Here is an 11,676-nt window from a genome sequence, read left to right on the forward strand (position 1 = left end):
AGGTGGTTCCACACTGCAGGTTTTGCACTTAGCAGCCCAACCAGGGTTCTTGTTCCAAGATGATATAAGATTAGGAAATCACTTTGCTTGACGCTGCAGGGAAGAATCACATGGCTTGTTAAGGACACACAAGTGAAGCTTTCCAGGGAACACATGCAACTAGACTTGCTGTTACAGAGGGTTGGTTTGTAGACATTTTTCAAGATATAATCCTGGAAATTCCTACGTCCTGATTCTCCCTTGGCACTACAGTTCCTATAGAGATAGATAGGGAACCAGCCCAGTCCCGTGTGTGCCTCCATCTCTCCTGTTACATCCTGAGGTGAGGTGAAGGTTGTAAAGCCCAACTAATTTCACCTAATAATTATAACTGATGACTCGTTAGCACTAACAGGCTTCCGTGTTTAACTCCCATCGCTGTGAGTCAAACTGTGTTCTGAGGCTTTATGAGTACAGAAACTGAAAACAGGCGTGCTGTCAGCTGCTTCTCTCCCCAGCAGTCAGCTCTTCAGTTTCCATGCGCTAGAGCAGAATGCACCTTTTTCTTTTCTTTTTTTCCCTTCATCTTACTTTGGAATGTGTGGCCATTCTAAGGCCCTGAATGCAGATGCTTATAAAATTCGGGGAATTCAATAGAGTTTAAATAAAATAACGTTGCCACACCAGGAAGACCCAAGCTGGAGCGCCATCCAACTTCTCCTTCTTGAAGATGAGTTAAATATGCAGGGGGAGGGAGCCGGGCACAAAGAGAGCAAAAGGCGGATTCGTCATGGGGTGGACAAGCACCATCTGCTCTGCTGGAAGAGACTGTTTAGACCTTGTCTTCCCTCGGATCGGGCGCCTGGAAATTACAGCCCAGGGTGAAAACAAGTGCCCGTTTTTGAAGAGGATTTAAAACCTATTAAACATTCGTTACTCACAAGAAAGGACTGAGGAAGCTTTTCGGTCGGTGCTGGGGGAATCGAGCTCAGCACGCTGCCAGATTTTGTGTCTCTCGGTGTGTTTTATCTGAGTGTGGAAAAGAGAAAACGAAGGAATTGGGTTCCCCAAGTTGGTCTGCGAAAGAGCGGGAGCATTCTGCCGGAGCCCTGAAACAGCGGAACTTTGATTTTCCTCTTTCAGCTTGTGTCTTTCTCTTCTCCTGCTCACCAAGGTCAAGTCCCTCACCCGGCCCTCCACCCCCCTAGGATCTGCATGATGTGGAGACAGGAGAAAAGAAAGGAAATGGACACTCACGTGGTGACTTCCTTTCCCCCAAACCTCCTAGGGGAGCCCCTGGGTGGCGCGAATGGTTCATTGGAAAGTGAAGGTTTGAGTCGGCCAGGGAAGTGCTAGTGGTCCACTTTAGACATTCCTAGAGTCCAGTGCTAGTGTGACACACACGAAGTCACTCCATGACAACTGTCTTGTTTTAATTCTCCACTGACAGAGGCTGATTGGTGAGACCTGTCCCTCTTGATGCATTGCTGACGGGACCTCCCAGAGTGCGCCTCCTGGAGGGGAACCATTTTTCACCATTAGGTACACAGAGGTTAAGTCCTTTGGAGACTGTACACACATCCTAGTTCAGGTCACTAGATGTTGGAATTGAAACAATGGCAGGAAGTGAGTTTTGAGTTGTCTACAAACTTTATCTGTCCACCAGCCAAGTAAGAAAACCATCTGAGGGCCCCGTCACACACAACATATTCCATCTTAATTCTCCGACTTGGACAAAGTTACCAGGTTGCGATTCATTTAAAACACACACACACACACACACACACACACACAAAATTTTGCATAAAGGGTAAATATAAAAATAGCCATGAAGCTGTTGCATTAATCAATGGTAAGAAGTGAGAGAATTGTAAAATTGTGTCTGACTCCACCTGCTTTTTTGGTAGAGAAGGAGCAAGGCTCCGTGGTTTTGCTCAGGTTTCCCAGTTAGTGTTTGGCGAGTCAAAGGCTGAAGCCTGGGCTTTGTTGACACGCCTGTGCATGCATGTGTGTGTGTCTCCTCACATCTGGGGAAGAAATGTCCTGAGAGACATTCTGAAACTCATTAAAAAATTAACCCAATGAAAGTTGAAATGGAAGGTTTCTTAATTACTTATTAGATTTATGAAACTCAAGCTCTTTACCAAGGACCTCGGGGCACGTTCACATTAAAACATCTTAAGCCACATAAAAGCCTCACTTTAATGACTAAGTAGGCGTGCCAGCCTGGAAAGATGGGTTTGGGACCAGCCCTGACTGTCAATACCCAGGAGGACTCCTCTTGCTTTTGACACGCTCTTTAGAGGAAGTAGAGTGTTGAGAATTGTATTCAAGTTTGTTGGCTGATGCTCCTAAGAATGCTGTCTCAGTGACCATTGGGAAGAATAATGAATTCTGATGAGCAGGAGGGAAAAACCTATCCCACCACCACTGAGGTGGGCAGAGTGGAACTGCCTCCTAAGAGTTTTGAGGTTGTGAAATTGTACTGGAACAGAAAAACTCATCTTTTTCCCCATCCAGATTCAGGTGGGTTGGAACTACTCACCCCACTACTTAACCCACTATGTCACTAGAGCTCCCCAAAGGAGATGAAGGTGGTGGATGTGCTGGTGACTTAATAGTTGTAAGGAATCAAAATTGTGACTAGCAACTTGGTTTTGTGACATAACTAACATTCATGTACATGCTGGGCAACAGCATCCTGCTTTCTGGCGGCTTTAATCCTTCTGGCTCTCTCTTTCTCCTGGTTTCCTTTTGTCCATTGACACAGTGGTTCTGAGAGAGCAGCTGTGAGAGTCCTCCAGATGGTTCATCTCCAGCAGTATTGGCATCTCTGTGCAGATTAGCGGGCAGCTGCTGGTACTAGGAAGCAATGCTTTCCCCACTAGGCAATTTCATGCTCCTTTGTCTGTACTGGGCCTGCTGCCTCCAATTCCCTTCTCCTCTTCTCTGACTTACAAGCATCTTTATTGGGCTCCAAATAGTCGGTCTAAATGTCATCTCCTCTAGGAGAATGTCCTTGACCCTCAAAGTGTAACACCAATCTCTCCTGTCACTGTGCTCCATTGCATCACACACACAGAGCACCTTTTCGACGCTATCACAATCACTAAGTTACCTTTTAATCTTTTCAAGTAGATGGGAGTTCCATGAAGACAGAGTCTGATCTAGTTCTGTGGCCACAGGGACTGGTGCTGGGTTAGTCTGGGTTGATTAGAGAAACAGATTCATAGAGACACTCATATGTGTGTAAGAAAGAACTTTATATCAAAGAGCAATTATACATTAAGGAAACATCCCAGCCAGGTTCAGATCAAGTCCATGAGCCTGATATTAGCCGATATGTTGATACTAGTCCATAAATTCCTCTTTCAATTCACGCAGTCATGTAATGATGCTGAATGCAGGAAGATCACAGACCAGTGGGTGGGAAATATTGTGGATCCAGTGGTGGTGGCATCATGTCAGTGCTGGCGTGGGTCTCCCTGTAGCTCCTCCAACTCCAGAGCTCTGGATCCATCAGCACATCTCCATGTGGCTTGTCAACAGGAATGTATAGCAGAGATTGTATGTGTCCTCTCTTCAGGGAGGAAGACAGGAGTTCCCAGAATCCTCAGCAGAAGACCATGGCCATACAGAGGCTTGATGGGCTATGACCTGACTGACGGGCTAAAATCCTCACAACTGGCCAACTCCACCCTTTCACAAGTTGGCAGAAGATTATGTAACTGCCACAGACCACCTCTTGTCAACTCGACACTTTTACACAACTCTTTAGCCATACATAATTTTTAATAAAACAATAATAAAACCATATCTTTACCTAACAGGATAAAACTAAAAAGCATACAATTCAATATATGCCATCCTAATTTAAACATAATATTCTATAACAATATTCTATGCTTAACAATTGCAGTTAAGTGAACACCTAAACCTTAATCCTATACTCCTATGAATATGCTGTTCCACCACCTATGAAAGTTTGTAGGCCAGTCACTTCATGCTCTTATCCTCCAAATTTCAAGTATCCAATTTCTATACTGCTCACTTAGATCAACCCAGAGCTCTGAGGAGACAAACATATTCTTTGATATGAAGGATCTTCATTCCAGTTGGAACCTTGTGAAGTTAGCATCCATAAGCAAAGTCAATTCAGGACAAACAAGCAGCAATATGCACCAGTTCACAGCCTCAAAACACTTCTCTTCATCTGGTCAGGTTCTGGTCAACTCAATGTGGGCTGCCTCACTTAGCCTCACCAGGGTGCCCATTGACCACCTCACCCTTACACCATGGGCACTTTCACAAATTCTCAACAACCTTAGCCCCCTTGTGCTAGGGCATGAACTTCAGACCACTCAACCTGCTCTCGTCTTCTCTAGTCCCTGTGAACCAGGTCCATGGGTGTCAGTGGTCAGACTCAACCCGTCTCTTTATTGCTGCATCTCTCTCACTTCCACTTAACAAGTGGATCTGGGTGGCTGCCTGGCAAGCATTTCAGCCTGCCCACAGGCTCCCTTTAACACAGGGGTTCTCACCCTGGGGGTGGAGTTAGAACGACCCTTTCACAGGGATTGCCCAATTCTTAACAGTAGCAAAATTACAGTTATGAAGTAGAAATTTTATGGTTGGGTGGTCACCACAACAGGAGGAACTGTGTTAAAGGGTCACAGCATTAGGAAGGCTAAGAACCATTGTTTTAACAGTTCAGCCCTCGAGAGGGGAGTTGCTTCCATTTTCCAAATTTTTCCAGCATCAGGCACTAACCACCAGTAAGAGTTTCTTTTTTCTTCAATCTGTCAACCGCCCCTTAGGCAAGTCTCTTTCCCTTTGAATGTCCAGAGCCCTCAGGACACTGGGTGGGACATTCTTTGAGGACCTACTTTGCAGGAGTGTCCTAACCCACTTAAATTCCAATTTAATGGATAAAGGCAAGTAGCCTTAAAAACTATGTTTACTTCCCAATAATCATTTCTATCTATAACAATAGACAGAAGAAAACCATATAAACCTAGTAGAGCCAGATCCTAAACTTAATCTTAAAACAATTAAATTCTATCCTTATCTATCTTATCTCAATCCTTATCTAAACTATTCCATTGATAAAAAATTGCCTTATGCCTCTGCTTCAATCCAGGGCTGGGCCTTCTGTTAGCCATTTCAACTTCCATCAGCCATTTTCACTAAGTAGCATAGTCTCAGAGAAATTCAAGGGGACATTTCGCCCTCTGGGCTTAAAATATATATCAATCACATTCATTTTTGACATTTCAATCAGGAATACCTAAAGACAGCAACCAAAGAAAAGAATCAAAACTTTAACTTCCCAGATTCTTTCCAGAAAACAACCCAGTAGACTGCATGGCCATATCTGACCTCTGGCTAGCAAAGAAGAAAAACCACCACGAGGCAGAGGTCAAACAAGCATCCACTCTCCATCTTCATGGTTTGTTTCTCTAGGACCCCACTCCTGGTACCATAATGTGTTGATCCAGGTTGACTAGAGAAACAAATTCATAGACACTCATATGTGTATAAGTAAGAGGTTTATATCAAAGAGTAATTGTATACTAAGAAAACATCCCAGCCCAGTCCAGATCAAGTCTATGATCCTGATATTAGTCCTTATATCCAATATCAGTCTATAAATTCCTCCTCAGACTCACACAACACTTGCAATGACACTCAATGCAGGAAGATCACAGGCCAGTAGATGGAAAGTATTGTGGATTCAGTGGCAGTAGAAGCATCTTAGCCCTGGCAGGGATCTCCATGTGGCTCTTCCAAGTCCAGGGCTCTGGCTACATCAGCGTAGCTCCATGTGACTTGTCAAAAGAAATGTGTATCAGAGTATTGGTCTGGTCTCCAGTGAGCTATTTTCCTCCATAGTTCCTCCAAATGAGGTCATCAAGCTGTAACCTGATTGACAGGCTAACCTCTACCTTCACTCTTAATAGTCTCAAGTTGACACCAGACTATGTAACTAGCACAGGTACTGAGTAGACCTTTCATGTTTGTTGAATGAATATTGTTGCTTCATCACTTCCATCGTTTCTGCTCTCTGGTCTCAACTTTGGGCTTCCTTATTGGGTCCCACACCCACTTTCCTTAGAGCCCATTCCCTCTGGGTCTATTTTTGGGGTCTATGCCTTTAGGGTCTTTCTTAAAGATATGTTCGTCTTGATGGAAATTTTGTGGGATTTGCTCTTTTGAGTCAATGCTTTCCCCAATCTGATTCCAAATTTATCTCTTAGCATCTCGCGTCTACCATGCATCTTGGTCTCACGTCCAGCTATGACACACCCTTTACAAAAGGCCTCTTGCACTTTCAAAGTTCCTGACCTTTGCTCAGAGTTTGGCTTCATTCGTGCATCCTGGAAATGTCATTCATTCGCTTGGTGAGTATTTATTGAGTTCCGATGATGAGCCAGGCACTGTTCTTCATTGTGTTCTATGCTTCTTCTTTGAAAGTTCTACTGATGTTTTGCTCTCCCTTACTGAGACTGAGTTCTGTCTTCTACTTCACCTCCCAGCATCTGCATCACTGCTCTGTGACTGATGTTCAGAGTTTCGGGTGGCTTTCTTCTCCAGCACCTGAAATAATAACTTGTATAGGGCAAGGAGGATCTCTACTTAAGCTGAGCCCACCCTTTGCAGGCAACCGTCTCACGGTAGAAGTCTCTTGTATTGCAAAGTGAGTGAAGGGACGCACTGAGAAACTTGTGGAGGAAATGGAAAGGGAGGTTTCCATGTACTCTTTTGTCAACCTCTCCCATGGGGCATATAAGCTAGCCACATTGGAAAGCATAGACTCATAGAATTCACCATGAAGCAGCACAGCAATGCTTTGCCTTGCAGTTCAGGAAATACGTACTGAAAGATGGTAACTTCAAAGCAGCATTCGGAAGAGAGCTGTCGTGGGAAGGAGAGAACCAACACCCAGAGCTCTTTCCCACGTAGGCTGATTCTTCCTGAGAAGACTAAATCCATCCAAGTACTGTACAGCCCGTTCCTCTCCCAAAGCTGTGGCGATGGGACGGATGTGTCCCATTACCTTCTGGTGGACTACTCATGGGCAAGTGAAGAAGCTCCTCTCTTCTGTGGTCCCACCTTCTCGCTCAAGCCGTAATTCCCAGGAGTCCCTTCCCAACAATGACTGCTACTTCCACAGCATGGAGTTAGTCCATCACTCTCACGGATGACCTTCATCTCCACGGATGGCAACTCTGGTGAGATGTTGGTATTACAGGCATACCTGTGCATATGTGGGTGAATGGACTGCGCCGTAAAGTGAGGGGACATGCATTTCACTGTACTCTAGGCTGTCAGGTGTGCAGTAGGATTATGAAATGGTCTGAAACGATGTGAGAATTACCACAATGTGACACCGAAATACACGCGAACACACGCTGTTGGAAAAATGGCGGTGGTGGCAGACTTGCTTGACTCGCGGTCGACACAAACCTGCAATCTATTAAAAATCCAGTGTCTGCAAAGTTCAGTGCAGTGAAGCACAACAAAGAGAAGTGTATCTGGTTAGAAATGGCAAGCTATATCACCTTAAAATGCTAAAAGCGGTAGAATATGTTTGCCTTCCTATACTGAGGTACATTCATTTTAATGCCACTCCTACATACTCATATGTACATGTACACATGCATCCATGCCAAAACATTCACAGAGATACATCAAAACCAAAAAACCGAACTCACTGTCATCAAGTCAAGCTACCCATAGCTACCCTATAGGACAGGGTATCCCTGCCCCTGTGAGGTTCCGAGACTGCAGCTGCTTTGGGGATAGAAATCCCTGTCTTTCTCCGGAGGAGAAACTGGAGCTTTTGACCTGCTGACCCGGGGATCAAAGTCAAATGCCTAACCACTCCGCCACCCGAGCTCCTTACAGGAACATACACATACAGGCATTTAAAACTAACTTTCTAACATAAGGATCTGCCGTTTCCTATCATTACAGTAGTTCGCTGTGTTGGCCAAACATAAGGCAGGCTAAGGAAAAAATCGGGGCCTTGCGCTATCATATCTCTCTGGGCTGGCACGAGTTGGGCGGTGTGCTAGGAGCGGCTCTCTCTGGAAACAGCCCAGCACTTAACACTCACCCTCAGATCAACACCGTCAATGGGAGGGGTTGCAGCGCATCACAGAGATTCAGGAACGTAGCAAAGCATTAGTCACTCGGGTGGCAGGAATCACACGGCAGGAATTCAGAGAATTACAACCACACAGAAGAGCTTATCACTGGGACTGTAGAATTTGAATTATGTGCTTCTCCTTTGAAATGGGTTCCTGCAGCAGGTATTGCTCACGAGCACTCAGGGAAAGAGGCTCTGGAGAAAATCAACTGGGGACCCACAGTTGGACAAATGCTGCACAGTATAAACAGGAAGATGGAGGAGGGGGGCTGGTGGGGTGGGTGGAAGGCAGCCGTGGCAGCGTTGCTGGCTTTTTCCGTTTCATCCCCTAAGCTCTCAGCTACTAACCAAAAGGTCGGAGGTTTGAGTCAAACCAGAAGCACCTCAGAAGAAAGGCCTGACAATCTGCTACTGAAAGGTCACATTGCCATTGAAAACTCTATGGAACCCGGTTCTACTCCAAAACACGTGGAATCTACATGCGTCAAGCATTACAGTCCTGTCCGACAGACAGTTGGGTCCTGCGTGTAAGAGGCACACTGGCGAAATCACACCTGAGTCCCCACCGATAAGGCAAGAATTCGACCACGCCAACAGCCTCTGTCTCAGCTGTCTGGCCCTCATACCTGATATACTTTGTGCATACCTAGCAGGTTTACCAAGCATCCAAAGTTTAGCAAAGACATGGGCTGTCAATCAGTAACCTTTGTTGTAAGTTGAAGGAAAAAATGCACAAGAGCATTACCATTATCTTAAACCCAGTTCAGCCCTGTATGGCGTCTTGTTGTCATGAGCATATTTTAACGAGATGACAAGCACGGCAGATGCTTTGTTGTTGTACCAAATGTGTGGCCATTCATTTGAACAGCAGCCCGGGTATCACTGCTTTCTATCTTCAAAGCACTGGATAATCATTAAGGACGCTCTGCGGAGATGACGCTGGGGGGCGGGTGGGGGGGGGGGACAACGAGGTTGCCAGGCAGGCCTGACTCACAGGCTGAGTGTTTCAGGGCAGGCTGGGTAGGTGCCTCCTAAGTGAGTTCCAAGCCTCATCACTCCGGTCTCTCACTGACAAGCAGATTGCTTAAGAGGTCAGGATTAGAAGATGCATAATCTACTTCAAGTTCTTATTTTGAAATGGTCCCTCTTGCGTAATTCTAAAGCACATTTGATAACTCATGGGGTTACCAAATATTTAAGAGAGCAAGAACCAGTTACCACATCGAAAGAATGCTCAACACTCTGCCTATATAGAATGCTTGTACATCCCACTAGGGACAGTCATGAAAAGCATTACATTATTATTCTACTCAATGCCCGGTGGATGGATCCAGAAGCAATAGTATGAGAATTCATTTAACTCTGAATCAATATGCCAAAACAGACAACTGATATTATTTGAGAAAAAAAGTACAAAAATTTAACAACGAATTAAAATGCATTTAAGAATGAATCTCTCCAAAATGTGACGCTAGCCCTAGAGAATGAGTGGCTGCTATAGGATGACAATATGAAGTTCCAATGACATTTTCCAACATCCTCCCGAATAGCAGGAAATTCTTTGGGTGGGAACTGTGCAAGTTTCTTGAGATAAACAGAGGTATGTGATACGGCCCCATCCTCAATTAGTTACAATCTTGTTGGAAAAACAGACCTTGAACGTGACAAAAATGAGTCATAAGTCATGAAATTTTTATACAGAGTAGTTGTTCATATATCATCTTGATTCTGGCAAAAAGTGAAAAGGCAGGGATGGAAAGAACACCAAATTCAGGTTGGAAATGCAGTTCCAGACAGTTAAAGTGGAGCCTTCAAAGAGCAAAATGCAAAGGGAAGGAGAACAAACTTAATTGACACTTAAGGGTTTAAAGCGCTTGGCTTGCAGTAATCTCTTAATCTGCACATCAGGAGTTTTTACACTTTTAAAAGCATTTAAGCTGAAATAGCTAACATTTCTTGCAGCCTACCATGCGTGTTGCATGCGTTATTTTGTATCTACCTCAGTCTAACAGTGCAAATATTATTAATATCATTTTACAAACGATAAAGAAGGAACTTGGATTACATCACACAGATTACAGTACTGTTCACCCTAACTTGGTCTTTGTACATGCATTCAAAGGAGCCCTGGTGGCACTGCCGGGTAAGTCTTGAACTATTAACCACAAGGCGGTGGTTCAAACCCACCCGCTGCTACACGGGAGACAGAGGAGGCTGTCTGCTCCCATAAAGACTCACTGCTTTAGAAACCCTATTCAGGGTTGCTATGAGTTGCTGTCAACTTGCTGACATTACATTTGCGTGAATGCAGGCACGATGACTTTCTTTGGTCAATGAAGCGTGAACAGAAATGATGCATGTCACTTTGGGGCAGAGCTTTAAAAGCTAGCACATGAATTCTAATTTTTTTAACAGAAGTAGAAAATAAATTTGTAATGAATTGTCAGGGGTCTTGGATAGCCAAATCCATTTTCAAAGAGAAGAACAAAATAGGAAGGTTCAAACTTCCCAATTTTCAAACATACTATGAAACTATAGTAATCAAGAGAGTCTGGACTTTGCTTCCCTGTGGACAGACATGCCAGCATGAGAAGAGCAGCGGTGGTGGCCTTGGAATCTGGGGAAGTAAAACCACCAGAATGAGTGATGATCAGTGCTCTCACAATAAATCTGGATGTCAATCCACATACCTCAATACATCCAATTAGAAATGACAGCCACCTACCGACAGACTTTCATCCACTAAGTACCCTCGTTTTCCAGGACTCCTGAAGCCAGTCTCAGCTAACCAGGAATGGCTACCTAAAGGAAACACCTGCAACATGTTTCAATGCTTACATCACTAGCTGTGTTTGTAACAGGTTTCTCATCAAGCCAACTACAGTGACAGAATGCCTCTGTACATTCTGGAGAACATGGACTTTGAAGATAGCAATGATTGTCCAAGGCGGGCAACCAAGTTCATGAGATAAATCCATTAGAAAGGTTCCAGTTGGATAATATAGTGGAATACATCATATTTAAGCTGGTAGCTGGACTATGAGAACAAGTACTTGCATGTGAATCTGAATTTTGGAAGAAAAATAAACCTCAAGAAAATGGGCAAGATGAGACTTCAAAGCTGAAGGAGATGAAGTTGATGGAATCAAGATGATAAAAACTGTCACAGAAGAAACCTACAAATTGTTATATGTCTACATTGCTTATGTGAGGATGGGAAATCAGGGAACAATGTAGTAAAAGGTTTCATGAAGAAACTCATATGATATTCTACCGACTTAGGCTGGTGTGTTTCCTCCATGTGAACTTAGTTGACACCTCACTTAGATGGCTGCTTGTTGGAAAATAAAGGCTTTAAGACTCCTGATGCTATTCTTTCTCATCTCTGGGCACCAACTGTTTTCTTCGCCACATTTTTCTATAGCACGCATATCTTCAGTGAGCTCCTCGTGAGGGTGAACATAAAGCAGGGCCATGTTATAAGAACTAATTGTTCTTAAATGGGGGCTACAATTAAGTGTGAACCCAAAATCCATTTCAAAATC

The 11,676-nt window shown here is 44.2% G+C and overlaps 1 pseudogene; it reads left to right on the top strand.

The window, feature by feature from the left end:
- The first annotated feature begins 10,925 nt into the window (after nucleotides 1-10,925).
- On the top strand, nucleotides 10,926-11,397 carry LOC142435670 (polycomb group RING finger protein 5 pseudogene; annotated as a pseudogene).
- The last annotated feature ends 279 nt before the right edge of the window (nucleotides 11,398-11,676 follow it).

The sequence above is a fragment of the Tenrec ecaudatus genome, chromosome 1 (genome assembly GCF_050624435.1).
Source record: "Tenrec ecaudatus isolate mTenEca1 chromosome 1, mTenEca1.hap1, whole genome shotgun sequence".
In the NCBI taxonomy this organism is placed as follows: Eukaryota; Metazoa; Chordata; class Mammalia; order Afrosoricida; family Tenrecidae; genus Tenrec; species Tenrec ecaudatus.